Here is a 16,612-nt window from a genome sequence, read left to right as displayed (position 1 = left end):
TCCCGAGGGAGGTGTTTAGGGCAAGTCCGACCGGCAGGAGGCCACGGGGAAGACCCAGGACACATTGGGAAGATTATGTCTCCCGGCTGGCCTGGGAACGCCTCAGGATCCCCCGAGAAGAGCTGGAAGAAGTGGCTGGGGAGAGGGAAGTCTGGGCTTCTCTGTTTAGGCTGCTGCCCCCCCAAACCCGACCTCGGTTAAGCGGAAGAAAATGGATGGATTTAGTAACGACAAAAAAAAATGATTCTAGTAAAACTCACATGGATACAATTTTACAGGTATTTTTAGACATAATGCATGTTTGGTTTTGGAATTATGTTTATATAACTTTCATATGTATTATGACAGTTATACTGTCATCTTGAGTAAAACTAACTTGTGTCTTTACAAACATTACAAACTATGTTTTTCCAGTAAAACTCACAAAAATAAGGTTTTCCAGGCATTATTAGACATTTTTCACGTGTGGTTTAGGAAATATGTTTAAATAACTGTCATATTGAATGTGGCAGTTATACTGTTATTATGTGTAAAACCAAATTTTTGTATTTGCAAACCTTACATAAACAACTGATTCTAGTAAAACTCACATAGATTCAATATTACAGGCATTTTTAGACATTTCACATGTTTGAATACATTTTTATTGCTTTTTTCGTTAGGGCAAGTCCGATCGGCAGGAGGCCACGGGGAAGACCCAGGACACATTGGGAAGACTATGTCTCAGGCTGGCCTGGGAACGCCTCGGGATCCCCCGAGAAGAGCTGGACAAAGTGGCTGGGGCTTCTCTGCTTAGGCTGCTGCCCCCGCAACCCGACCTCGGATAAGCGGAAGAAAATGGATGGATTTAGTATGACAGTTATACTGTCATATTGAGTAAAAAAACTATTTTTCATAGATTCAATAATACAGGCATCTTTAGATGGATTGCTTGTTTGGTTTTGGAGATATGTTTATACAACTTTCATATTTAGTATGACAGTTATACTGTCATATTGAGTAAAAAAAAAAAAACTTGTGTCCGCAAACCTTACAAAAGATTATTATTCTAGTAAAATTAACAAAGATACATTTTTCCAAGCATTATTAGCATTTGTTGTTTTGGAGTTATAATGCTTGCGTTGAGAGGCGACGGGCTCGGGTGGCAATTCTTGTTGCCCCCCGGCTCAAAGCCTGCACGTTGGAGTTCAACCCAGTGGACCAGTGGGTAGCTTTCCTCCGCCTTCGGGTGGGGGGACGGGTCCTGACTGTTGTTTGGCCTTACGCGCCAAACGGCAGCTCAGAGTACCCACCCTTTTTGGATTCACTCGAGGGAGTACTGGAAAGTGCTCCACCGGGTGATTCCCTCGTTCTACTGGGGGCCTTCAACGCTCATCTTGGCAACAACAGTGAAACCTGGAGAGGCGTGATTGGGAAGAATGGCCGCCCGGATCTGAACCCGAGTGGTGTTTTGTTATTGGATTTTTGTGCTCGTCACAGATTGTCAATAACAAACACCAAGTTCAAACATAAGGGTGTCCATATGTGCACTTGGCACCAGGACACCCTAGGCCGCAGTTCCATGATCGATTTTGTAGTTGTGTCATCGGATTTGCGGTCTCATGTTTTGGACACTCGGGTGAAGAGAGGGGCGGAGCTTTCTACCGATCACCACCTGGTGGTGAGTTGGCTGCGATGGTGGGGGAGGATGCCTGACAGACCTGGCAGGCCCAAACACATTGTGAGGGTTAGCTGGGAACGCCTCCGAAAGAACTTTGAACATGTCACGAGGGAGGCGCTGGACATTGAGTCTGAGTGGACCATGTTCCGTGCCTCTCTTGTCGAGCCGGCTGATTGGAGCTGTGGCCGCAAGGAGTTTGGTGCCTGTCGTGGCGGTAATCCTAGAACCCGCTGGTGGACACCAGCAGTGAGGGATGCCGTCAAGCTGAAGAAAGAGCCTATCGGGTCCTTTTGGCTCATGGGACTCCAGAGGCAGCCGACAGGCCAAGCGAAGTGCGGCTTCAGCGGTCGCAGAGGCAAAAACTCGGACATGGGAGCAGTTTGGAGAAACCATGGAAAACGACTTCCAGACGGCTTCGAAGCGATTCTGGACCACCATCCGCCGGCTCAAGGGGGGGGGGGGGGGGGGGGGGTGCAGCAGTGCACTGTAACAACGTGTATGGTGAGGATGGTGCGCTGCTGACCTCTACTGCAGCTGTTATTGATCGGTGGAGGGAATACTTCGAAGACCTCCTTAATCCCACCAACATGTCTTCCTATGAGGAAGCAGTGCCTGGGGAATCTGTGATGGGCTCTCCTATTTCTGGGGCTGAGGATGCCAAGGTAGTTAAAAAGCTCCTCAATGGCAACGCCCTGGGGGTGGATGAGATCCGTCCGGAGTTCCTTAAGGCTCTGGATGCTGTGGGGCTGTCTTGGTTGACAAGACTCTGCAACATCGCGTGGACATCGGAGGCGGTACTTCTGGATTGGGAGACCGGGGTAGTGGTTCCTCTCTTTAAGAAGGGGAACCAGAGGGTGTGTTTCAACTATCGTGAGATCACACTCCTCAGTCTTCCCGGTAAGGTCTATTCATGTGTACTGGAGAAGAGGCTACGCCGGATAGTCGAACCTCGGATTCAGGAGGAACAGTGTGGTTTACGTCCTGGTCGTGGAACTGCGGACCAGCTTTATACTCTCGGCAGGGTCCTTGAGGGTGCATGGGAGTTTGCCCAACCAGTCTACATGTGCTTTATGGACTTGGAAAAGGCATTCGACCATTTACCCCTGGAAGTCCTGTGGGGAGTGCTTAGAGAGTATGGGGTAACGGACTGTCTTATTGTGGCGGTTCGCTCCCTTTGCAAGAGTCAGAGCTTGGTCCGCATTGCCGGCAGTAAGTCGAACCCGTTTCCAGTGAGGGTTGGACTCCGCCAAGGCTGCCCTTTGTCACCGATTCTGTTCATAACCTTTATGGACAGAATTTCTAGGCGCAGTCAGGGCGTTGAGGGGATCCGGTTTCGTGTCTGCAGGATTAGGTCTCTGCTATTTGCAGATGATGTGGTCCTGATGGCTTCATCTGGCCAAGATCTTCAGCCCTCACTGGATCGGTTCGCAGACGAGTGTGAAGTGACTGGGATGTGAATCAGCACCTCCAAGTCCGAGTCCGTGGTTCTCGCCCGGAAAAGGGTGGAGTGCCATCTCCGGGTTGGGGAGGAGATCTTGCCCCAAGTGGAGGAGTTCAAGGACCTCAGAGTCTTGTTCACGAGTGAGGGAAGAGTGGATCGTGAGATCGACAGGCGGAACGGTGCGGCGTCTTCAGTAATGCGGACGCTGTATTGATCCGTTGTGGTGAAGAAGGAGCTGAGCCGGAAGGAAAAGCTCTCAATTTACCGGTTGATCTACGTTCCCATCCTCACCTATGGTCATGAGCTTTGTGTCATGGCCGAAAGGACAAAATCACGGGTACAAGCGGCCGAAATGAGTTTCCTCCGCCGGGTGGCGGGGCTCTCCCTTAGAGATAGGGTGAGAAGCTCTGTCATCCGGGAGGAGCTCAAAGTAAAGCCATTGCTCCTCCATTTCGAGAGGAGCCAGATGAGGTGGTTCGGGCATCTGGTCAGGATGCCACCCGAACGCCTCCCTAGGGAGGTGTTTCGGGCACGTCCGACCGGTAGGAGGCCCAGGAAGACCCAGGAAACGGGAAGCTTATCTCTCCCGGCTGGCCTGGGAAAGCCCCAGGATCCCCCGGGAGGAGCTGGACGAAGTGGCTGGGGAGAGGAAAGTCTGGGCTTCCCTGCTTAGGCTGCAGCCCCCGCAACCCGACCTCGGATAAGCGGAAGAAAATGGATGGCTGGATGGATGGAGTTATGTTTAAATAACTGTCATAAAGAGTAAAACCTCATTTTTGTATTTGTAAACCTTACCAAAACAACTGATTTTAGTAAAACTCACACAGATTCAATATTACAGGCATTTTTAGACATTTTGCTTATTTGGTGTAGGAATTATGATGGAATACATTGTTTTTGCTTATTTCGCATTATCTCAGGATTTTAAGAACTTTACTGTCATATAGAGGAAGCCAAATACTTTTTGTGTTTGCAAGCCTTAAAAAAGCATATGTTTCGAGTAAAACTCACAAGAATGCCTTATTTCAGGCATTATTAGCCATTTTGTATGTGTAGTTTAGGCATACTTGCCAATACTCCTGGATTTTCCAGGAGACTCCCGAAATTCAGCGCCTCTCCCGAAAACCTCCCGGGACAAATTTTCTCCCGAAAATCTCCCGAAATTCAGGCTGATCTGAGTGAGGACAGCCTGTATTCACGTCTGCTTTCCCACGATATAAACAGCATGCCTGCCCAATCACGTTATAACTGTAGAATGATCGAGGGCGAGTTCTTGGTTTCTTATGTGGGTTTATTGTTAGGTAGTTTCATTAACGTCCTCCCAGCGCGGTAACAACACAAAACAACAGCAGTCACGTTTTCGTCTACCGTAAAGCAGTTTGTCTGCCGTAAACAGCAATGTTGTGACACTCTTTAAACAGGGCAATACTGCCATCTACTGTACATGCATGTGTGCCAATAACATCCAGGGCTTTTAGAGAGTGCAGTGCACAACTGCGCACACAACAAGGAGACAAAGCAGAAGAAAGCGGAAGATACAGCCATGGCGACGCCGACGACGAGTAAGATGAAGAAACAGGCATTTTTAAACATAATGCAGGTTTGGTTTTAGGGTTATGTTTATACAACTTTCATATTTAGAATGACAGTTATACAATCATATTGAGTAAAAAAAACTAACTTGTGTCTTTACACACATCACAATTTTTATTTTTTTTTTCAGGAAAACTCACAAAGATACATTTCTCCAGGGATTATTAGCCATTTTTTATGTGCGGTTTAGGAGTTACATTATGTTTAAATAACTGTCAGATTGAATGTGACAGTATACTGTCATAGTGAGTAAAACCTACTTTTTGTATTTGTAAACCATACCAAATTACCTGATTCTGGTAAAACTCACATAGATACAATATTACAGGCATTTTTAGACATAATGCATGTTTGGTTTTGGAGTTATGCTTATATTACTTTTACATTTGGTATGATACTGTCATATTGAGTAAAAAAAAACAAATTTGTGTCTTTATAAACATTACGAATTCTTTTTTTCCAGTAAAACTCACATAGATATATTTCTCCAGGCGTTTTTAGCCATTTTACATTGGTTTAGTAGCTATGTTTAAATAACAGTCAGATTGAATGTGACAGTATACTGTCAAAGTGAGTAAAGCCAATATTTTGTATTTGCAAACCTTACAAAAACAACTGTTTCTAGTAAAACTCACATGGATACAATATTACAGGCATTTTTAGACATAATGCATGTTTGGTTTTGGAGTTATGTTTATATAACTTTCAAATTTAGTATGACGGTTATACTGTCATATTGAGTAAAAAAAAGTAACTTGTGTCTTTACAAACCTTACAAAATATTTTTTTCCCAGTAAAACTCACAAAGATACATTTCTCCAGGCATTATTAGCCATTTTGCATGTGTGGTTTAGGAGTTATGTTTAAATAACTGTCATATCAAATGTTGCAGTTATACTGTCATTATGAGTATGACCCAAGTTTTGTATTTGTAAACCTTACCAAAATATCTGATTCTGGTTAAACTCACATAGATTCAATACTACAGGCTTTTTTAGACCGATTGCAAGTTTGGTTTTGGAGTTATGTTTATTTAACTTTCATATTTATTATGACAGTTATAAAACTTGTGTCTTTACAAACCTTACAAAATATTTTTTTCCCAGCAAAACTCACAAAGATTCATTTCTCCAGGCATTACTAGCCATTTAGCATGTTTGGATTAGGAGCGATAACTGTCAGATTGAATGTGACAGTTATTTTTAAAACTGTCCTAGTGAGTAAAACCAGTATTTTTATTTGCAAAAGTTACAAAAACATATGATTCTAGTAAAACTTACATGGACACAATATTACAGGCATTTTTAGACATAATGCATGTTTGGTTTTGGAGTTATGTTTGTATAACTTTTACATTTAATATGACAGTTAGTTATACTGTCAAATTGAGTTAAAAAAAACAACTAACTAGTGACTTTACAAACCTTACAAAATATTTTTTTTCCAGTAAAACTCACAAAGATACCTTTCTCCAGGCATTATTAGCCATTTAGCATATTTTGTTTAGAAGTTATGTTTAAATAACTGTCATTTTGAATGTGGCAGTTATACTGTCATTATGAGTAAAACCTATTTTTTGTATTTGTAAACCTTACCAAAATACCTGTTTCTAGTGAAACTCACATGGATTCAAAATTCATGCATTTTTAAACATAAGGCATGTTTGGTTTTGGAGTTATGTTTATATAACTTTCATATTTAGTATGACAGTTATACCATCATATTGAGTAAAAAAAAACTAACTTGTGTCTTTACAAACCTTACAAAGCATTGTTTTCCAGTAAAACTCACACATATACATTTGTCCAGGCATTATTAGCCTTTGAGCATGTTTGGTTTAGGAGTTATGTTTAAATAAATGTCATTTTGAATGTGGCAGTTATATTGTCATTATGAGTAAAACCTAATTTTTGTATTTGTAAACCTTACCAAAATACATAATTCAGGTAAAACTCATGTATAAAAAATATTACAGGCATTTTTAGACATAATGCATGTTTTAGTTTGGAATTATGTTTATATAACTTTCATATTTCACTTTCATATAGGGACGGCGTGGCGCAGTGGAAGAATGGCCGTGCGCGACCCGAGGGTCCCTGGTTCAATCCCCACCTAGTACCAACCTCGTCATGTCCGTTGTGTCCTGAGCAAGACACTTCACCCTTGCTCCTGATGGGTGCTGGTTAGCGCCTTGCATGGCAGCTCCCTCCATCAGTGTGTGAATGTGTGTGTGAATGGGTAAATGTGGAAGTAGTGTCAAAGCGCTTTGAGTACCTTGAAGGTAGAAAAGCGCTATACAAGTACAACCCATTTATCATTATTATTTATATTTAGTAAGAGAGCTTACTGTCATATTGAGTAAAAAAAAAAGTAACTTGTGTCTTTACAAACCTTACAAAATATTTTTTTTTCCAGTAAAACTCACAAAGATACATTTTTCCAGGGATTATTAGCCAATATGTGTGGTTTAGGAGTCATATTTAAGTAACTGTCATATTGAGTGTGGCAGTTATACTGTCATTATGAGTAAAACCTAATTTTTGTATTTGTAAACCTTAACAAAATACCTGATTCTAGTAAAACTCACATAGATTCAATATTACAGGCATTTGTAGACGGATTGCATGTTTGGTTTTGAAGATTTGTTTATAAACTTTCAAATTTAGTAAGACAGTTATACCATTATATTGAGTAAAAAAAACTAACTTGTGTCTTTACAAACCTTATAAAATATTTTTGTCCAGTAAAACTCACAAAAATACATTTCTCCAGGCATTATTAGCCATTTTGCATCTGTGGTTTCGAATTTATGTTTAAATAACATTAGGATTGAATGTGACAGTATACTGTCATTGTGAGTAAAACCAAAATTTTGTTTTTGCAAACTTTTAAAAAAAAGTTTCTACTAAAACTCACATTGACACAATATTATAAGCATTTTTAGACATAATGCATGTTTGGTTTTGGAGATATGTTTATATAACTTTTACATTTAGTATGACAGTTATACTGTCATATGGAGTAAAAAAAACTAACTTGTGTCTTTACAAACATTACATTTTTTTTTCCAGTAAAATTCACAAAGGCACATTTCTGTATATTGTCATAGTGAGTAAAACCAGTATTTTGTATTTGCAAAACTTACAAAAACAACTGATTCTGGTAAAATTCAATATTACAGGCAATTTTAGACGGATTGCAAGTTTGGTCTTGGAGTTATGTTTTTATAATTTTCATATTTAGTATGACAGTTATACTGTCATATTGAGTAAAAAAAACTAACTTGTGTTTTTACAAACCTTACAAAATATTTTTTTCCAGAAAAATACACAGAGATATATTTCTCGAGGCATTATTAGTCATTTTGAATTTGTGTATTAGGAGTTATGTTTCAATAACTGTCAGATTGAATGTGACAGTATACTGTCATAGTGAGTAAAACCAATATTTTGTATTTGCAAAACATACAAAAACAACTGATTCTAGTAATACTCACATAGATACATCATTGCAGGTATTTTTAGACATAATGCATGTTTGGTTTTGGAGTTATGTTTATATAACTTTGACATTTAGTATGAAAGTTATACTTTCTTTTTGAGTTAAAAAAACTAACTTGTGTCTTTACAAACCTTACAAAATGTTTTTTTTCCAGTAAATATACAATTCTCCAGGCATTATTAGCCATTTAGCATGTTTGGTATAGGAGTTATGTTTAAAAAAACTGTCATTTGGAATGTGGCAGTTATACTGTCATTATGAGTAAAACCTAATTTTTGTATTTGTAAACCTTACCAAAATACTTGATTCTAGTAAAACTCACACAAATTCAAAAATACAGGCATTTTTAGACGGGTTGCATGTTTGGTTTTGGAGTTATGTTTATATAACTTTCATATTTAGTATGACAATTATACCATCATATTAAATAAAAAAAAAAACTTGTGTCTTTATAAACCTTACAAATTATTTCTTTCCAGTAAAACTCACAAAAATACATTCCTCCAGTTATTATTAACCAATTTGCATGTGATTTAGGAGTCATGTTTAAATAACTGTCATTTTGAATGTGGCAGTTATATTGTCAATATGAGTAAAACCTTAATTTTTGTATTTGTAAACCTTACCAAAATAACGGATTGATAATACTCACGGATATAAAATATTACATGCATTTTTAGACATAATGCATGTTTAATTTTGGAGTTATGTGTAAATAACTTTCATATTTAGTATGACAGCTATACTGTCATATTAAATAAATAAAAAACATTTTGTGTCTTTGCAAACCTTACAAAAGATACTTTTTCTAGTAAAACTAACAAGGATACATGTATCCAGGCATTATTAGACATATTACATGTTTGGTGTAGGAATTATGTTAAAAAACATTTTTTTTTGCTTTTTTCGCATTATCTCAGGATTTTAAGAATATTACTGTCATATTGAGTAAAAAAACTACTTTTTGTGTTTGCAAGCCTTAAAATACCATATATTTTGAGTAACACTCACAAGGATGCATTGTTTTAGGCTTTATTAGCCTTTTTTGCATGTATGGTTAGAAAGTTATGTTTAAATATCTGTCAAATTGAATGTAGCAGTTTTACTGTCATTATGAGAAAAACTTAATTTTTGTATTTTGAAAACTTTACCAAATTACCTGATTGTGGTAAAACTCACATAGATACAATATTACAGGCATTTTTAGACTTAATGCATCTTTACTTTTGGAGTTATGTTCATATAACTTTCATATTTGGTATGACGGTTATACTCTCATATTGAATTAAAAAAACTAACTTGTGTCTTTGCAAAACTTACAAAAGATTATTTTTCTAGTAACACTAACAAAGATACATGTCTTCAGGCATTATTAGACATTTTGCATGTTTGGTGTAGGAATTATGTTGAAAAACATTGTTATTGCTTTTTTGGCATTATATCGGTATTTTAAGAACATTACTGCCATTTTGAGGAAAAAACTACTTTTTGTTTTGGCAAGCCTTAAAATAGCATATGTTTCGAATAAAACTCACAAAGATGCATTGTTTTAGGCTTTATTGGCCTATTTGCATGTGTTATTATGAAGATATGTTTAAATAACTGTCAAATTGAATTTAGCAGATGTACTGTCATTATGACAAAAACCCAATTTTTGTATTTGTAAACCTTTCCAAATTACCTGATTCTGGTTAAACTCACATAGATACAATATTACAGGCATTTTTAGACAAAATGCATCTTTACTTTTGGAGTTATGTTTATATAACTTTCATATTTGGTATGACAGTTATACATATTGAATTAAAAAAATTTACTTGCGTCTTTGCAAAACTTACAAAAGATTATTTTTCTAGTTAAACTAACAAAGATACATGTCTCCAGGCATTATTAGACATTTTGCATGTTTGGTGTAGGAATGATGTTAAAAACATTTTTATTGCTTTTTTCGCATTATCTCAGTATTTTAAGAATATTACTGTCATTTTGAGGAAAAAACTACTTTTTGTTTTGGCAAGCCTTAAAATAGCATATGTTTCGAGTAAAACTCACAAAGATGCATTGTTTTAGGCTTTATTGGCCTATTTGCATGTGTTATTATGAAGATATGTTTAAATAACTGTCAAATTGAATTTAGCAGATATACTGCCATTATGACAATAACCCAATTTTTGCATTTGTAAACCTTTCCAAATTACCTGATTCTGGTTAAACTCACATAGATACAATATTACAGGCATTTAAGACATAATGCATGTTCAGTTTTGGAGTTATGTTTATATAACTTTCATATTTGGTATGACTTTTATACTGTCATATTGAATTAAAAAAACTAACTTGCGTCTTTGGAAAACTTACAAAAGATTATATTTCTAGCAAAACTAACAAGGATACATGTCTCCAGGCTTTATTAGACATTTTGCATGTTTGGTGTAGGAATTATGTTGAAAAACATTTTTATTGCTTTTTTCGCATTATCTCAGGATTTTAAGAAGATTACTGTCAAATTGAGGAAAAAACTACTTTTTGTGTTTGCAAGCCTTATAATTGCATATGTTTAAAGTAAAACTTACAAGGATGCATTGTTTTAGGCTTTATTAGGCGTGGCGAAGTTGGTAGAGTGGCCGTGCCAGCATTCGGAGGGTTGCTGGTTACTGGGGTTCAATCCCCACCTTCTACCATCTTAGTCACGTCCATTGTGTCCTTGGGCAAGACTTTTCACCCCTTGCTCCTGATGGCTGCTGGTTAGCGCCTTGCATGGCAGCTCCCGCCATCAGTGTGTGAATGTGTGTGTGAATGGATGAATGTGGAAATACTGTCAAAGCGCTTTAAGTACCTTGAAGGTAGAAAAGCACTATACAAGTATAACCCATTTATTTGCATGTTTGGTTAGGAAGTTATGTTTAAAAAACTGTCAAATTGAATGTAGCAGTTATACTGTCATTATGAGAAAAACACCATTTTTGTATTGGTAAACCTTGCCAAATTACCTGATTCTGGTAAAACTCACATAGATACAAAATTTTAGGCATTTTTAGATAAAATGCATGTTCATTTTTGGAGTAATGTTTATATAACTTTTACATTTAGTTTGACAGTTATACTGTCATATTGAATTAAAAAACTAACTTGCGTTGTTGCAAAACTTACAAAAGATACATTTTCTAGTAAAACTAACAAAATATACATGTCTCCAGTTATTATTAGACATGTTGCATGTTTGGTGTAGGAATTAAGTTGAAAAACATTTGTATTGCTTATTTCACATTATCCCAGGATTTTAAGAACATTACTGTCATATTGAGTAAAAATCTACTTTTTGTGTTTGCAAGCCTTAAAATAGCATTTGTTTCGAGTAAAACTCACAAGGATGCATTGGTTTAGCCTTTATTAGCCTATTTGCATGTGTGGTTAGGAAATTATGTTTAAATAACTGTCAAAATTGAATGTAGCAGATATACTGTCATTATGAGTAAAACCCAATTTTTGTTTTTTTAAACCTTACCAAATTACCTGATTCTTGTAAAACTCACATAGATACAATATTTTCGGCATTTTTAGACATAATGCATGTTTAGTTTTGGAGTAATGTTTATATAACTTTTACATTTAGTTTGGCAGTTATACTGTCATATTGAATTAAAAAAACTAACTTGCGTCGTTGCAAAACTTACAAAAGATACATTTTCTAGTAAAACTAACAAAATATACATGTCTCCAGTTATTATTAGACATGTTGCATGTTTGGTGTAGGAATTATGTTGAAAAACATTTTTATTACTTTTTTCGCATTATCTCAGGATTTTAAGAACATTACTGGCATATTGAGTAAAAAACTACTATAACAGTATACTGTCACATTCAATCTGACTGTTATTTAAACATAACTCCTAAGCCATGCTTGCAAAATGTCTAATAATGCTTGGAGAAATGTATCTTTGTAAGTTTTACTGGAAAAAAATAGTTTGTAAGGTTTGTAAAGACACAAGATCGCTTTTTTTGTACTCAATATGACAGTATAACTGTCATACTAAATATAAAAGTTGAATAAATATAACACCAAAACCAAACTTGCAATCCGTTTAAAAATGCCTGTAATATTGAATCTATGTGAGTTTTACCAGAATCAGGTATTTTGGTAAGGTTTACAAATAAAAAATTGGGTTTTACTCATAATGACAGTAACTGCAACATTTGATATGACAGTTATTTAACATGACTCCTAAACCAAACATGATAAATGGCTAATAATGCCTAGAGAAATGTATCTTTGTGAGTTTTACTGGAAAAAAATAATTTGTAAGGTTTATAAAGAGACAAGATAGTTTTTTTTATTTAATATGCCATTTTAACTGTCACACTAAATATTAAAGTTATATAAACATAACTCCAAAACCAAACATGCAATCGGTCTAAAAATACTTGTGATATTGAATCTATGTGAGTTTTACCAGAATCAGTTGTTTTTGTAAGGTTTGCAAATACAAAATATTGGTTTTACTCACTATGACAGTATACTGTCACATTCAATCTGACAGTTATTTAAACATAACTACTAAACCAAACATGCAAAATTGCTAATAATGCCTGGAGAAATGTATCTTTGTGAGATTACTGGAAAAAAATATTTTGTAAGGTTTGTAAAGACACAAGTTAGTTTTTTTTACTCAATATGACAGTATAGCGGTCATATTAAATATGAAAGTTATAGAAACATAACTCCAAAATCAAACATGCATTGTGTCTAAAAATGCCTGTAACGTTCTATCTATGTGAGTTTTACCAGAATCAGGTATTTTGGTAAGGTGTACATATACAAAAATTAGGTTTTACTTATAATGACAGTATAACTGATACATTCAATTTGGCAGTTATTTAAAATGAACTCCTAAACCACACATGCAAAAAGGCTAATAATGCCTAAAACAATGCAAACTTGTGAAATTTACTCGAAACATAAGATTTTTTAAGGCTTGCAAATACAAAAAGTAGTTTTTTACTCAATATAACAGTAATGTTCTTAAAATCCTGATATAAACCGAACATGCAAAATGTCTAAAAATGCCTTTTATATCGAATCCATGTGAGTTTTACTACAGACTCCGAGGTACTTGAACTCCTCCACTTGGGGCAAGATCTCCCCCCCAACCCGGAGATGGCACTCCACCCTTTTCCGGGAGAGAACCATAGACTCGGACTTGGAGGTGCTGATTCCCATCCCAGGTTCGCAGCAGAGTGTGAAGCGAAAAAAGCAATACAAATGTATTTAAACATAACTCCTAAACAACATATGCTAAATGGCTAATAATGCCTGGGGAAATGTATCTTTGTGAGTTGTACTGGACACAAATATTTTGTAAGGTTTGTAAAGACACAATTTTTTTACTCAATATGATTGTATAACTGTCATACTAAATATGAAAGTTATATAAACATAACTCCAAAACCAAACATGCCTTATGTCTAAAAATGCTTGAATTTTGAATCTATGTGAGTTTTACTAGAAACAGGTATTTTGGTAAGGTTTACAAATACAAAAATTGGGTTTTACTCATAATGACAGTATAACTGCCACATTCCAAATGACAGTTTTTTTAAACATAACTCCTAAACCAAACATGCAATATGGCTAATAATGCCTGGAGAAAGGTATCTTTGTGAGTTTTACTGGGAAAACAAATATTTTGTAAGGTTTGTAAAGACATAAGTTCGTTTTTTTACATCAAAAAGACAGTATAACTGTCATACTAAATGTAAAAGTTATATAAACAATACTCGAAAACCAAACATGCATTATGTCTAAAAATGCCTGTAATATTGTATTCATGTAAATTTAACTAGAATCAGTTGTTTTTGTAGGGTTTGCAAATACAAACTATTGGTTTTACTCACTATGACAGTATACTGTCAGATTCAATCTGACAGTTATTTAAACATAACTCCTAAACCACAAATGCAAATTGGTTAATAATGCCTGGAGAAATGTATCTTTAGGAGTTTTACTGGAAAAAAATATTTTGTAAGGTTTTTAAAGACACAAGTTAGTTTTTTTTACTTAATATGACAGTATAACTGTCATACTAAATATGAAAGTTTTATAAACATAACTCCAAAACCAAACATGCAACCCGTCTAAAATTGCCTGTAATATTGAATCTATGTGAGTTTTACTAGAATCAAGTATTTTGGTAAGGTTTACATATAAAAAAAATTGGTTTTACTCATAATGACAGTATAACTGCCACATTCAATCTGATAGTTATTTAAACCTAACTCCTAAACCAAACATGCTAAATGGCTAATAATGCCTGGGGAAATGTATCTTTGTGAGATTTACTGGAAACAAATATTTTGCAAGATTTGTAAAGACACAATTTAGTTTTTTTTACTCAATATGATTGTATAACTGTCATACTAAATATGAAAGTTAATGCATGGTCAGTTTTGTAGTTATGTTGATATAACTTTCATATTTAGTATGACAGTTTCACTGTCATATTGAATTAAAAAAACTAACTTGCGTCGTTGCAAAACTTACAAAATATATGTTTTTTAGTAAAACCAACAAAGATACATGTCTCTAGGCATTATTAGACATGTTGCATGTTTAATTTAGGAATTATATTGAAAAACATTTTTATTGCTTATTTCGCATTACCTTAGGATTTTAAGAATATTACTGTCATATTGAGTAAGAAACTACATTTTGTGTTTGCAAGCCTTAAAAAAGCATATGTTTTGAGTAAAACTCACAAGGATGCATTGTTTTAGGCTTTTTTAGCCTTTTTGCATGTGTGGTTAGGAAGTAATGTAAATGTAAACTAAATGTAGCAGTAATAATGTCAGTATGACTAAAACCTAATTTTGTATTTGTAAACCTTACCAAATTACCCGATTCTGGTAAAACTCACATTGATACAATATTTTAGACATTTTTAGACATAATGCATGTTCATTTTTGGAGTTATGTTTATATAATTTTTACATTTAGTATGACAGTTATACTGTCATATTGAATTAAAAAAACTAACTTGCGTCTTTGCAAAACTTACAAAAGATAATTTTTCTAGTAAGTTGTTTCCAGTAAATCTCACAAAGATACATTTCCCCAGGCATTATTAGCCATTTAGCATGTTTGGTTTAGGAGGTATGTTATGTTAAATAACTGTTATATTGAGTGTGGCAGTTATACTGTATTTATGAGTAAAACCAAATTTTTGTTTTTGTAAACCTTACCAAAATACTTGATTCTAGTAAAACCCACATAGATTCAATAATACAGGCATTTTTAGACGGATTGCATGTTTGGTTTTGGAGTTATGTTTGTATAACTGTCATTTTGAATGTGGCAGTTATACTGTCATTATAAGTAAAAAAAACTAACTTGTGTCTTTACAAACCTTACAAAATATTTTTTTTTCCAGTTAAACTCACAAAGATACATTTCCCCAGGCATTATTAGCCATTTATCATGTTTGGTTTAGGAGTTATGTTTAAATAACTGTCATATTGACTGTGGCAGATATACTGTCATTATGAGTAAAACCTATTTTTTGTATTTGTAAACCTGACCAAAATACTTGATTCTGATTAAACTCACATAGATACAATATTACAGGATTCTTTAGACATAAAGCATGTTTCGATCATATTGAGTAAAACAACTAACTTGTGTCCATACAAACCTTACAAAATATTTTTTTTTCCAGTAAAACTCACAAAAATAGATTTCTCCAGTTATTATTAGCCATTTTGCATCTGTGGTTTAGAATTTATGTTTAAATAACAGTCAGATTGAATGTGACAGTATACTGTCATAGTGAGTAAAACCAAAATGTTGTATTCACAAACCTTACAAAAACAACTGATTCTAAAAACTCACATGAATACATACAATATTATAGGAATTTTAGACATAATGCATGTTTGGTTTTGGAGTTATGTTTAAATAACTGTTATATTGAGTGTGGCAGTTATACTGTATTTATGAGTAAAACCTAATTTTTGTATTTGTAAACCTTACCAAAATACTTAATTCTAGTAAAACTCACATAGATTCAATAATACAGGCATTTTTAGAGAGATTGCATGCTTGGTTTTGGAGTTATGTTTATATAACTTTCATATTTAGTATGACAGTTATACTGTCATATTAAGTAAAAAAAAAACTAACTTGTGTCTTTAAAAACCTTACAAAATATTTTTTTCCAGTAAAACTCACAAAGATAAATTTCATAACCAATTTGTATTTGTGGTTTAGGATTATTGTTTAAATAACTGTCAGATTGAATGTGACAGTATACTGTCATAGTGAGTAAAACCAATATTTTGTATTTGCAAACCTTACAAAAACAACTGATTCTAGTTAAACTCACATGAATACAATATTACAGGCATTTTTAGACATAATGCCTGTT

The sequence above is a fragment of the Nerophis lumbriciformis genome, linkage group LG30 (genome assembly GCF_033978685.3).
Source record: "Nerophis lumbriciformis linkage group LG30, RoL_Nlum_v2.1, whole genome shotgun sequence".
Lineage (NCBI taxonomy): Eukaryota > Metazoa > Chordata > Actinopteri > Syngnathiformes > Syngnathidae > Nerophis > Nerophis lumbriciformis.
The sequence above is the reverse complement of the archived record's forward strand: the minus strand, read 5'-3'. Positions refer to the sequence as shown.